The 14,625-nt window shown below is 35.3% G+C and overlaps 1 long non-coding RNA gene across 1 annotated transcript in view; it reads left to right on the top strand.

Annotated features, from left to right (window-relative positions):
• LOC143222115 (uncharacterized) overlaps window positions 1–14,183 on the top strand; it is a 39,795-nt gene extending 25,612 nt beyond the window's left edge. Inside the window, exons 2-3 of the long non-coding RNA XR_013012036.1 lie at window positions 12,001–12,150; window positions 14,062–14,183. This is a non-coding gene — a long non-coding RNA (uncharacterized LOC143222115). The remainder of the gene's footprint in view (window positions 1–12,000; window positions 12,151–14,061) is intronic.
• The last annotated feature ends 442 nt before the right edge of the window (window positions 14,184–14,625 follow it).

Genomic DNA, 14,625 nt, shown 5'->3' with positions numbered 1-14,625 from the left:
AGTGCCTTCACCCCCTGGATTTGGTGATATAAAGTTTTAATTTTAAAGGTTATCGAGTGCGAACAATAAAATATGGTTTCCAAGAAAGCGGGTCTCTAGCTGGTACAGTAAGTCTACAGATTTACAACGCTAAAATCAGGGGTTCGATTCCCCTCTGGGGTCTCAGCAAATAACCCGAGTAGCTTTGTTATAAGAAAACACACACACACTATCCACTTAAAGTGACTGACTGTCATCCTTAAAACACTCTCGCAACATAAAGTGTGGAGTATATCTTGTGGTATCGCACAGATTGGAACCCAGATCTCTACAATAAGGAGAATCGTGCCCTTTATCACCGACTTATAGTTGGTGTTACTTCATCTAATTTTAAAATATGCATACAAACCTTTCTGTACTACAGAACTCTGTGACATATTTCTTCAAACTCGCATCTTTAATATACCTAGTTTATATTTGTCATATACCGAAGTTTTGTTAAAACATAATATTCGATGTACTGCTCTAACTTTGTAACAAAAAACTCCCAATGTTTGAAATATTGTAGCTGCTTATAATATTTTGCCATATTTTAAAAGCTTATTAAACTTGTTGTTTTACACAAGCATTTGATAAACAATATTTAAAACTATTAAGTTCAATGGCACAGCAGTATGTCTGCGGACTTATAACACTAGAAGCTGGGGTTTGATAACTGGTCAGAGCACAGTTAGCCCGATGTGTATCCTTGTGCTTAATTACAAACAAACCATAATTAAATGCGTATTTCAGTTACATATAGCAAACAAATAAAACTAGAATTTTCTTTTATTATAAGTTTGTTTGTTGTTAATGACAAAGCTACACAATGGACTATTTGTGCTGTTACCACCACAAATACTGAAACTCAAACTTTAGTTATAAGCCTTCATACTTACTGTCAAGTCTTAGGTGGCTTTTGTTACAAGTAATAATTATTAGGCACTTTAGGAAACACAGAAAACTATAAATATCGAAATAAAAACTAGTGTAAACTAATATAAAACAAAAAAAAAAGGTTGCTAATAAGAAATTCAAAACCAAACCCTCTCGTTAAAGTATATATTTAAATGGAGGAAGAGGTGAATGATCCTTACCCTTCCAAGTTTTTAGACCTAGGTCCCGATAAGTGGTTGGATAAGATATATATTTTATTACTAACTTCTGGAAATAAGAAAGTGTCTTTATAGGTGGCGTCAGAATATAGCTGGCCTGTTACATAACGTAGAACGTAGTGTTGAGAATGTTTAATATCCCGTCGTAACCAAATTTTTAACAAATATTTTGATTTTTGTAATATTTGGATTGTCTCAATGCAACTAAGTTCCGTAAGATTTTGTTTTCATTATTCTATTTTTTTATATTTATACATAAATAACTTTTTAGTAGTCAAAAAAAAGGAGAAAAATAAATGTAATTGATTGCTGGCGCTACTGTATGTAGATCGGTAATTAATTCAATAATTCACGAACTGACATTGCTAACTTCCTACTGATTATGTTTTTCTTGAAGTCACTAAGTGTACTGCTGTTTTCATCACACTTTCTACTGTGTCGTGATTAAGTTACGAGATTGCTATCTTACGCTAAAGAAATGACAGTTCCGAAATACATATATATGTAAGTAACGTACATCAGGGAAATGAAGTTTAACCTGAACGGAAGACATCAACTCCCATATTACGAGAGGTCAGCAAATACATCACGTGACCTCTAAATGAGTAAATCCGAGTACCTTCAATTTTGACGTAATAATTTATAAATCTAAGCTACGCATTCTACCTTCTCTCGCGATAAATTAAGTACACCGTGATATATATATATAATAATGGATTTAATCAATGTAACGTTTACTTTGTCAGGACTTCCTCTGATAAGATATAAGATGAAGTCGTAGTTCCTTTCGAGTACGTTCTATACACCATAAACATCACAGAGTCGTCCAGTGAGACTCGTTTGTTTTACGAATATGGTAAAATCGCGTGACTTGACGCAGATGCTACAGAACAAATCATGTAAAACAGTACTGCTAATCTGGATGTATCAGACTAGTATTTCTTAATTAGCGTGAGCGAGAAAACTGGATTTCTACCGTATCAGTTTAAGACTTCTATAAAGGTATGTGTGTGTGTGTGTAGTTAAGCAAGAAGCCGCTAGGGGCACTTCTGTAAGCACTGATTTTCAGACAGTATAAATATGGCAAATGAAGTAAAAGTGTCTACTGTCATGTCGATCGTGCACCATCTTTATAACCTCAAATATTACTCGTATGTCATATCATTTATGAGTGTATTAATTACATTATTTACAACAAAAATTGATTTCCATATGATCCATCTTAACTGAATGAAACAGTGAATAAGACTGGTATTTTCGATTTGTACATGAGCTAACAGCCCTAACTTCAAACTGCTGGCTAAAGGCTGCCAGTGAATAGCACTCGCCACCCCAAAGGCTTTGTCCGGCATTTTGACCAGAGTAATGCGCCCACGGCTGAAAGCGTGAAACGTCTTCAATAATAATGGTTTTCGAACAGAAAATAGATGCACATTTTGTTACTCTCCTAGCGGCAGATTTTGGAGGTTTATAAACAGGATTTCAGTACGCATGATGGTGGACACAACGCAGCTTACTGTATAGTTTGTTTGTTTTTGAATTGCGTCCAATGCTATACGAGGGTTATCTGCGCTAGCCGTCCCTAATTTAGCAGTGTAAGACCAGAGGGAAGGCAGCTAGTCATCACCACCCACCGCTAACTCTTGGGTTACTCTTTTACCAACGAGTAGTAGGATTGACTGTCGCGTTATAACAGCCCCACAGCTGAAAGGATGAGCATTTTTGGTGCGACGGGCATTCGAACCCGCGAACCTCAGATTGCGAGTCGAGTGCCTTAACCACCTGGCCATGCCGGACCATTCAATATATTGACTGTTGATGACTACACGTTAGGCCCAGAGTCAGTAGAATTATCTATACATTTACGCAGTACGATTCTCAGTGTATGAATCGTCCATAACCTTTAAAACTGTAATTAAACAAATGTACATTTGCTAGATTTGAATCTGTGCATGTCATGGAGAATGCAACTTGTTATAAAAATCGATGTAAAACACTTGAAGAGTTTTTTGTTTTTTTATAAAAAGGTTAAATATTTGTACGATCTGAATTACGTTATTTTGGGTATAGCAAAGATAGACTGTTAGAACAAGTCATTATCAGTATACTAGCATAAATATATTATAAACAGTGTAATCAGAACCCTACCCTTTTACTTTAGTGAGAAAAGCATTTATTGGAGGACGCGTGAAACATTGCTAATACATCATTTGTGAACGTTCAGAAGAATTCTACCTGTTCCGAACCGTTGGTATATATTTTTTTCAAGACCAGATGGATGTCCCTACATTAACATAGAAACTTGTTACATTTATTTTATTATTTTCATGTTTATGTTGATATATCCGCTCCATAACTCTAACATAGTATATAGAACCTTTGGTTTTTAAGCCAGAAAATAACTTATGTTATTTGTTTTTAATGTTTTAACCCTAACTTCTGTTGCTTAAATGTGTAGTTTGTTTACTTGTTTATAGTTAAGAATAAAGCTATATGATGGGATATCCGTGCTGTGCTCAACACGGGCAACGAAACCCGCCTTTTAACATCACAAACTTATAGAATTACCGCTGTGCCACAGGAAGAGGGTGTAAAACTATGTAGTTACTTTGTGTTCGAAAGCTAGACGTGGGTAGAACGATCAACTCATAAGCTGTGGGTCACGGGTTCGAATCCCGTCATCCTTCATGCTCCGTGGTGGGAGGTTGCTATAATGTGCAGTCAATCCCACCTTCCATTGGTACAAAGTGATCCAAGAATTTGTAGCAGATGATGTCAACTTACTGCTTTTCTTCTAGTCTGTCACCTCCAAATACGATACGACTAGCGTGGATAGCTTAATAAAATATATGGTTTAAATTAGATAAAACGCTTGACTACATTTGGTATTCCACTCGAAGTTATTGATGCCATTCTATTGTATAGTATTGCTAACGTACAATAATTTATCTTTTTAATATTAATGCATCAGTATGCTACGCACAAATCTTGCCTTCGTTTCTGGACATGAATAAGTTTTATGTATGAAAGGATAGCTCTCACATATGCTTGTTTGAAAATTGAAGAATCTACTAAGAATTACTTAATACATAAAGAATGTTATGACGTAACGATTGCATCATTAATTTACAACGTCACCTTCTATGACGTCACAGTCGTGTCATTAATACAGCGATGTCACTATCTTTGCGATTAATACGTGGCAGACATGAAATTTGCCCTGCGTATTTCTAACGAAAGAGGTTAGTGGCCTCTTGTAACCATTAGTTGTCTGTTATTACGACGAGTAGAATGTTTCATAAAATTTTAGAAGGCTCCAAGTGAGTCGTTTGGAAAGACAAGTTACTCACTGATACATTTGATTGTCCCTTGTTTGTGGTCTTCTGTTTTCGTATGTAAGAACGAAGACTTATGAAAAAAATATTAGATTTTGTCATTTTAAATGAAATTCTGTAGGTCTTAACTAACTTGGAAAGACAAGTTACTCACTGGTACATTGGATTGTCCCTTGTTTGTGGTCTTTTGTTTTCGTATGTAAGAACGAAGACTTATGAAAAAAATATTAGATTTTGTCATTTTAAATGGAATTCTGTAGGTCTTAACTAACATTTAATAATTTAACTTATAGGATCCTTTGCTGAAGGTACGTATAACGACAGACTATGAAACAATACACAAATTTATATCTTATGAAGAGGTTGCTAATTATACCACGTTGTCACATTTGAAAAATAGGCTGAAAATTGAGAGTTTAACGTCATGATTGATAGTTTTTCTATAAGTTTTTAAGCTGTGTTCTGATGCAATTTGTTATTATATTGCTGTGGAATATTTATTCCATCTGTAGCCATGTAAGACAGAGATCGTATGACCATGCATGATATTATATATATATACATTTCTCTCTTTCACAAACGTTTTCTTCATTCCAGTTTTTAAATATAAATCTCTAAACGTACTCAATTCTTGGCTTTGATTAAAGTGAGTGACGTCAGGGAATGAAACGTCACTTCCTTATATTATTCTTTACCAGGTCAGTTCTTATAGGCCTAGAACTTAAAATGTCTAGAAATCCCCCAAATAAGTGGATTAAAATTAAAATGAAGTTACTTTAAGACAACTCAGTAAGACGTATCTCCTGGCGGGACAACAATACGTTTACAGATTTCCAACGCTAAAATCCACGATTCGATTTCCCGCGATAAACACAGCGGATAACCTACTGTGGGCTATTTCTGAAAAACAACAACAACAAGGAAACAAACTGTAAGACAACTCTTAAAGTTACATGATATATACCTTCATTTCTTTTATTGGCGACACTAAGCCGTACCTAAAAACACGTACTTGTCTCTGTGGGTCACAAATCATTGAAGATTTACTCTTTCGGGCATCTCACTATTCGTTGGTAAAAGAGTAGCCCCAAGAGTTGGCGGTGGGTGGTGATGACTAGTTGGCAACTCTAGTTTTTCATTACTAAATTAAGAACGGCTAGCCTAGATAGTTTTCGTGTAGCTTTGCGCGATTTTTAAAACAAACCAAAACCCAGTGGCACAACGATATGTCTGCAGAGTAACAACGCTGGAAACCGGGTTTCAATTTCCGTGGTGGGCAGAGCACAGATAGCCTATTGGATAGCTTCTAACAAAAACAAAAAATATTCAAATCAGATTTTTTTTCATTCTCAATTTTATCCTGAAAAAGAAAGGTCCACCTTTTTTATTATTCTGTAGTAATCTTAATGAACCCACTTTCTTCTGACGTCACAAAATTAAACACGCATGTATGACAGAAATACAACATCCATCAGGTAGAGTAAATATTATCTGGGTCCCGGCATGGCCAAGCGTGTTAAGGTGTGCGACTCGTAATCTGAGGGTCGCGGGTTCGCGTCCTCGTCGCGCCAAACATGGTCGCCCTCGCAGCCGTTGAGGCGTTATAATGTGACAGTCAATCCCACTATTTGTTGGTAAAAGAGTAGGCCAAGAGTTGGCGGTGGGTGGTGATGACTAGCTGCCTTCCCTCTAGTCTTACACTGATAAATTAAGGACGGCTAGCACAGATAGCCCTCGAGTAGCTTTGTGCGAAAATTCAAAACAAACAAACAAACAAATATAATCTGCTACGAATAACAAAAGCGTATATAGTTAATGAGAACGAAGCGACTTATCTTTCTGGAGCACGTGTTTATACTAAAACCGCTTAGAAACAAACGTTTTATTATTAAGAAGGTTTTCATGAGTTTTTAAAACAAACACTTCTCCAGCATACATAGAATTTAAATACAATTAATTTTGAAAATATTGATCGATAAAAACAGTTGTTTAACGTCTATCCGTGCTGCCCTTTTCCAATATTAAGCTCTTCTGAAACACTTTTAAGGGCAATTAATGTCCTTGACTCCTTCTTCATATTTAATCTAAGAATAAAAAACGTCAAGTTTTAAGCAAAGAAACGTTCAAGGTCCTTTGAACGGTAGCTCGTTTTTGTTGTTGTTGTTCATTTCAATATGTCAATTTTACAAGTGAATTTCATGTTTTTATAAGATAAGGCTTGGCGTCTGTTTACTATTTTCCGAACGTTCATTTCGTCTGTTCATACATTTTGTCGGTTGAAGTGTAAATATATTTATATTAGTTTCATCGGTGCTTAGCAAGGAAAACAAAGGGTGTAACTGTTTGAACAACAGTCCATGTTTTTGTAACACTACATATTTATGAATAAATAATTGTTTATGCTTCCATGTAACAAATATTATTAGGCTTAGAATATCAAAAATTATTGAGAAACGTTAATAATTCTTGTTTCAACCTTTACGATAACCTTTGTATACCATTACCAGGCCCGGCATGACCATGTGGTTAGTGTACTCAACTCGTACTCTGAGGGTGGCGGGTCCGAATCCTCGTTACACCAAACATACTCGCCCGTTCAGCCGTGGGGGCGTTATAATGTGACGGTCAATCTAATTTCGTTGGTAAAAGAGTAGCCCAAGAGTTGGCGGTTGGTGGTGATGACTAGCTACCTTCCCTCTAGTCTTACACTGATAAATTAGAGACGGCTAGCGCAGCTAGTCCTCGTGCAGCTTTGCGCGAAATTCTAAAACAAAGTATATTTTTACCAAAAAGAACAAAACTGGCCTGTAAAGTTGAGGTCTATGACCGAAACAATATCGTACTTGTGTATTTAAATTATTATTGAACCCTTTTCATATTAGGTATACCAGATTTATTCTTACCCTAATGTATAATGTATTTATAATGTGCACTTCTAGTATGATCGTTAAATAATATAGACGTTCAACTACATGATGAAAGTCATTGTTTTGAATAGTCAGTTCCGTATATCGTGCAAACAAGTTTTAAGAACTTAGGTTATTATAAAGCCACAGAAATTACTTCTGAACTATATAGCTTAAGTCGGCCCACTAGAGCCATAAAATCATAGGAATTACCTTTGATTTCCTCTTCTGTGTCGTTGGAATTTAGTAATGGTTAAAATTATCATTTACGTTACCACTTAGAATGAATTTTTTTATTCTCGCTTTACCATCATATATAATACTTTGCTTCCTTTAAAATCATAATACTGATCTTGCTAGGTAAAGTACTATTTTATAAGCATTCTATCTTTTTAGTGTTAGATAGCTAATACCAACTTTTATTTCATTTTCGTATAAATATTTTTATACCATTACTCTCATCTGCGGGATATTTTGTACACAAATCTACAGCATTTACGTTGTTATTTTATTTTTCGTACGTTTGAAATAAATATATAAACTGAAGGCCAATGAATTTGGTTTTAGGTTGGATTTCTTCTTTTTTGTGTACCTTTATCGCAATGTAGGTCCTACTTTCTCAGTCACTTCCAAAACTAGGATTCATTTTATAATCCCACGTTGCAGCTTGTACCCTAGAATCCTTTATTTAAAATATGCAGCGTATTTTATCTCGTGTTAATGTGTTTTGGTTTATGGCTTGAAATATTTGTGGTTATAATATATATATATAATACTGGTATTAAGCCTGAGACGAACTATAAAAGGGCTAACGTTTCCTTAAGAATCTGCAAGAATGGATTCGTTGCCAAAACACGCTAATCTCGTCTATTTCTATTGTTTTGTTTTATTGTAACCCATTTTTCTGATGAGAACGTTTGATTTTTCACGAAATATGTAATGTTGTTTAGACAGAAGGAAGCTTAATGTAAAAAAGTATGGCTCTACTGTCTGGAACTTTCTTTGATGTTTAGGAAACAATTTGAACCACATATAAAATGCGAGGTTAATGAATCTATTTGAGTAAATTTTTCAGTAAGTGATTTTATTAGTCAATTAAAGACTAATCAGTGTTTGATTTAGTCAGTTTTGTCCATTCAATTAGTCAATTACTTCATTGCTGTGAATACTGAGTTTACACATTTACAAAGAAGTTGATACTAAATCAGCAATTAAGTAGAATTTCTCTTCAGATATTCACGTGCTAAATTAGGCTTATCGGAAAACATGGGTTACGCTCACCATAGTATTTGAAGTTCAAGGAATAAAACGTTTCGCTATTTTTTACTTGAAATTGACTTTGCATTATTCTGTTTACTGAATAATCCAAAAGAGCCCAGTAAACAAAATAATTCATTACAACGGCATCATAATCCATATAATGTTTTTTAATTACAAGAAAAAATAATTAATTATTTTACAAATAAGTTAATTAGTTAGTTATCACCATTAGATTCCATCTTGGAACATAGGGCCGCAATCGCTTGCGGATTCTTCAACAAGTATTTAAGTGAGTAGGTTGTTAGCCCACTGCACCGAGCCGTCCCTAATTTAGCAGTGTAAGACTAGAGGGAAAGCAGCTAGTCATCACCACCCAACGCCAACTCTTGGGCTACTCTATTTTACAAATTACATCATAGCATAATTTCACATCAACGACTGGGCACCATTAGTGGGCGTTTATTTATAAGTAAACGTTTGATGTCTATTTTAAATTATCTACTTCTTTTACCAACTGAGTTAATTGTCATAAATGCTGAGACAACTCCAATATTATTTAAATATTTCATAAGTTTCGTCTTAAATAAAGCTTAGAAAAAATAAGCTAGAATTAGTCAATCAAGGTCGGCCTCAAAAAATTGTTTTCCTAATTGAAATTTCAAAGATTAATTCAGAGATTTGGATTTTGCAAGGTGTCGCTCAAATAACATTTGAGCATTTAGTTGTGCTTAGGTGTTTAGCCTAAAAAATGAATGAACATCAAAGAAAAAAGTATAAGAGTGATAATAGCTTGTGCAACTCAATCGCGCAAGATTTGGCATTGGGTGTTTACTAACTGCCTTCTTTGTAGCTTGTTAGTTAGGGCGTTTGACTCACAATCTGAGGACCAAATATTATTATAACAGTCAATTCCACTATTCGTTGGCAAAAGAGTCGCCCAAGAGTTGGTGGTGAGCGGTGATGACTAGTTGCTTTCACTCTGGTCTCACACTGCTAAATTAGGAACGTCTAGTGCAAATAACTCTCGTGTAGGTCCCCCGATTTACAACGCTAAAATCAGGGGCTCGATTCACCTCGGTGTACAAAGTAGATAGATCGACGTGGCTTTGCTATAGGAAAACATACACACACCCCTCTTCTAGTTTTGTGCGAAATTCAAAAGCTAACAAACATTTTCTATTGGCTGTTAGATTTTTGTGTTACACCGTCTCTAAACATTGGAAGAAGAACAATCTAAATACAACTTCGAGCTTGTAAAAAAAATAGAATTTAGTGAAAGAAATGTGTAACACGTGGTGCATTTTCAGACGTGGCATAATGACTCATAGAACGTCTCTGAGTTTATTTTTTGTTTTTGTTTTATGAAGCAGAAACTTTTAGCTCATAGCTTCTTCATTTATTAAGCGATTTGAGATCTAATTACAGTTTTGGACTCAGGATGTTAAACCCTTTCAGTTGATGTGTTAGACTCTGCCCAAAATCTCAAGGTCTCATAAACTAATTTATTCTAATCCTGCCTAAGTGAATTTGAATTTGAAGGTAGGGTGGCAGAGATCCTGATGAGTAACAAAATCCGAACGGGTATACGCGTGCTCCACACGTGGTATTGCTGACGTACATAAATAAAGCTAATGAAAAGGAATAAAAAATCCTCATAGCTTAATTTACTTTAATTTAGCTTAAAAGAACTTCAAAGGTCCGGCATGGCCAGGTGGGTTAAGGCTTTCGACTCGTAATCTGAGGGTCGCGCGCTCGAATCCCGGTCGCACCAAACATGCTCACCCTTTCAGCCGTAGGGACGTTATAATGTGATGGTCCGTCCTAATATTCGTTGATAAAGAGTAGCTCAAGAGTTAGCGGTGGGTGGTGATGACTTGGTACCTTCCCTCTAGTCTTACACTGCTAAATTAGGGACGGCTAACGGAGATAGCCCTTGAGTAGCTTTGCGCGAAATTCAAAAACAAAAACAAACAAGAATTTCAAGTGCCGCTGCTACTGAGAACTTCCTTTTATTGTAGTTGTGTAAACAGTTATATTGCTTAAGATTTAGCTGTGTGTTAATGTTTATCAATGGTCGTTTAAAAAGTACAGAACTTGGAAATTATTTTCCTTTGTCTCTTAGTACAGAATTGCTATTCTTATTGGTTAGTAGCTTAATAAACAACAATGTATCCTTTCTTGTTTATAGACGTTACAACTTCTAATATCGATATCTTTAGGTTTTGAAGAACGTATATATAACAATACTTGAAACTAAATTAGAGGAAAACATGGCGTAAAGGATGTTGGGTCAAGGCTCGAACCAGTTATATGGTACTGCACATGTCTCACACTTTTATCTGTGAGAGCGTTACAAAAATGTCAGTGGATACGGTTCATAATAGTAGCCGCGTATGAAGCGTTTGCCTACAATGCTTTGCAGTCCCTCTGGTCAGAAGTTCTAAATTAGAAATAAGAAGGGGTCTTTGTCTTTGTCATTTTAACAGATATGTTGCACAAGGTTCCGTTCAGTGAAAAATACAGATGCACGTGTTTACTAAAATCGGTAGATTTTAACATTAGGAAAATTGTTTGTTAACGTGACATTTCATTGAGAGCTGCATGTAAAAGGTGAATGTGCTAATAAACGTCATTAACAAGCATGCTTAGCCACATAAATAGACTAACTGATGAACAATAAAGTAGAATAACATGCACAAATATCTCTTATTCTGACTAAATAACACGTTTGAAAAAGGACTTTCATCAGTTTATTCTTAAATGAAATACTTACTAAAACTAGTGTTACCGTTTGGGAATTTAAAACAGTTAGTTATTTGAAGGACCTAACGGTGCTGTAATCTGAAACATTAATAAGAATTACGAGTGTCTGACCTTTTCGGTTATGACTGTCAGATTAGAACAGCCCGGATTTTTAGTTACCACCAAGATAAAGTATGTGTTAAGGATATGCACAGAGAAGCACATTCCGTGTGTAAACATATCGACAAGAATATTGTTTTCCAAAAAACGAACGTCGTGAAACTTCCCACATACACCGTGTGCGTAAATCGAACGTGGATTTTCTCCATTCACAAAACTGTATTGCATACGTGGACGTCACTGGCTTTCCACCAAACTTAAAACATTTACAAATTGAATAGCATCTGCCTGCTTTGTTTGAAAAGCTTACGTTTTGCTTGGGTATGTGTTTATTCATTTACATTCCAATTGTTATTTTCTTGTTGCCACAATAAATAACATTCCAGTATTTGTGAACTACATTCTTATTTTGATATTGTTTCATGCTACGCATTACAGGAGTTGTCAGAACAGTGTATGTTAGATTTATCTTTAAAGCACTCTTTATCTGATTTACTATTTCAGACTGAGCATCGACTGGTGACCAGCGTGCCGGACTGCATATCGGAAGATCCAACGTTCGTCAAAGTATCACTGTGTGTGCTACAGCCTTTCCTTTTTGTGAGAGTTAATCCTATTGCTCGGTTCAGAGCTGGACCGAGAATAATTGTGGAGGTGAATGCAACTGTTTTATTGCATTCCTTCTAGATAGTAGCTCTAAAGTATGAATATCTATTCCTGAAACCTAAGTTTCTCTGTTTTCAAGAATAAACCTATCTTTTGCATCAGACGCTATTCCTGTTGAAAATCGCAATGCAGCAGTATATGCCTTTATCAGGGATTCACTGTGTCTAGTGTCTAGTGTGTCTGTTACAGAATTATTGTTTCCCAAACTTGAAATGCTATGAACTGAAAGTATAAAATGAAATGTATAGACAACAAAACTGAAACGAAAAAAATATTTGTTAATTTCTTAATGTAGAAACTCCGTTGATTAAAGATATTTTTTATTAAAGAAGTTGGTGATAAAACAAAAAATAACTTAATTTAGAATACATTTTATGATAAATATTATGCACTTGGTTCTAGGCTAGGTCATCCCATACAAGGTCTTTACGTACGCTTATTATATCAACATTTATTACACTTATAAGGTTACACGGCTCACTTGCATTTCTGTCGCTCATATTGTAATTAGCAGACAGTAATCGAACTATATTATCTGGATAAGTGCATTTTGGCTTTTATGACTGTTCCAATTTCGACAAATCAAGCATAATGTGACGTCAAACACAATGACATTTTTATAGGCTAGATAATTGTAAATACAAAATCGTTTCGTCATGAAAGTTTTGAATATTGATTTTTATAGGTGTTTATGTTATAGACTGTATTATGACATTCAGCTTATTACGGTTACATTTCAGGCAGTGGAGAGATTTAAAAACATAAAATCCAACCAAATAAATTACTGTTTGGAGTAGAGTTAACAGAAAAAAGTAACATTTTTATTCAAAGTTACTGTCGGTTGCCATTCAAAATATATATATATATGGACTGGTAGAAAATATAATCTGATATAATCCAGTTTTAAATATTGTACACAATTTTTGTTACCTAATGGATATCGAGTTATAATTGTGAATTTGAAACTTATTCTCTCCTTACTTGCTATTTTCAACCCGAATGTGAGACAGATGGGATAAATTACAAGGTTCAGGTAAAATATCAACTGGTCATAGAATTGTTGACCAGAAGAAGGGCGTCCAGTCAAGAGCATCCGATACTTATATGGATTTTCTTAATTGGATAGTGGGAGAGACTGTCGCTTTTGTAACGCGCTTCCAACTGAAAATGCGGAGGTGTTTTCGATAGCGTATCGTGACTCGAACACTGAACTGTCTCCTATACACAGACCTGCACTAACCATTAGGTTACGACTGATCTGCTGTTGGTACTGATGTTTTAATTTTAACTAAAGCAAAAGTGTTATATTATTTAACAATATTAATTGTTTTCCGTGTAGTAATTAATATATTACAATGTTCTGTTTTATTTCAATAATACATACAAATTATTTGTGTTAATAATAACTATATATGTCTTACTTCTGCTGATTTTAATTGGCACTCTTGTATTCATTTGACTTTGTCGATAAGGAAACTATTTCTCTTACACGTTGGGAATGGCCAAACGGAGCCCGGCATGGCCAGGTGGTTAAAGCACTCGACTCGTACTCCAAGAGTCGCGGGTTCGAATCCCCGTCACACCAAACATGCTCATCCTTAAAGCCGTGGGGGGCGTTATAATGTAGCGGTCAATCCCACTATTGGTTGGTAAAAGAGTACCCTAAGAGTTGGCGGTTGGTGGTGATGACTAGCTGCCTTCCCTCTTGTCTTACACTGCTAAATTAGGGACAGCTAGCGAAGATAGCCTTCGTGTAGCTTTGCGCGAAATTAAAAAAAATCACAAATTTTGAAGACAATTCTCTTATAACAAGTGCAAAAAATTTCAAAACGTTTTTTTTTTAAAAAAGGAAAAAAAATCCAAATTAACTTCGCATAATGCTATTTCTTCACCGAATAGCATAAAGAACGAAGACTTCCAGAGTTCCACAAGTTGAAAATGATGGACGATTAACATCTGATGACATCTGGTGATATTTATAAAACCAAAAATGCGAGCATGTTCTACAGGTGTTTACAATAGTTGCTGAACACGACACAAGATTGTTTTCGAATCCTCTTGTGCGTGTGACAGCGGCTATCGTAATGCACTATAGATTCATCCAAGATGGAAGATTTTTTGTGTTCGAAACTGATTTTCGACAACCCAGAAGACGTGATCAACTTACTAAACCTATCGGAAAATAATAGAAACCCAAAATGTTGCAGTAGTTGCTATCAATGATATTCTAGCATGCAATATCAATCGTAATCGTTTATTTTGATATTTAACAAAATAGCTAATATTTGATTTCAGAATGAGTTTCATTCACTGGTGCCATTTTTTTCACGAAAAACTGTAAACGTGTGTGTGTTTTCTTTTAACAAAGCCACATCGGACTAGCTGCTGTGTCCGCCAAGTGGAATCGAACCTCTGATTTTTAGCGTCGTAAATCCGTAGACTTCTCGCTGTCCCAGCGGGGTA

Source organism: Tachypleus tridentatus, chromosome 8 (assembly GCF_004210375.1).
Source record: "Tachypleus tridentatus isolate NWPU-2018 chromosome 8, ASM421037v1, whole genome shotgun sequence".
In the NCBI taxonomy this organism is placed as follows: domain Eukaryota; kingdom Metazoa; phylum Arthropoda; class Merostomata; order Xiphosura; family Limulidae; genus Tachypleus; species Tachypleus tridentatus.
Note: the sequence above shows the minus strand (reverse complement) of the source record. Positions and strands in the feature narration are given on the sequence as shown.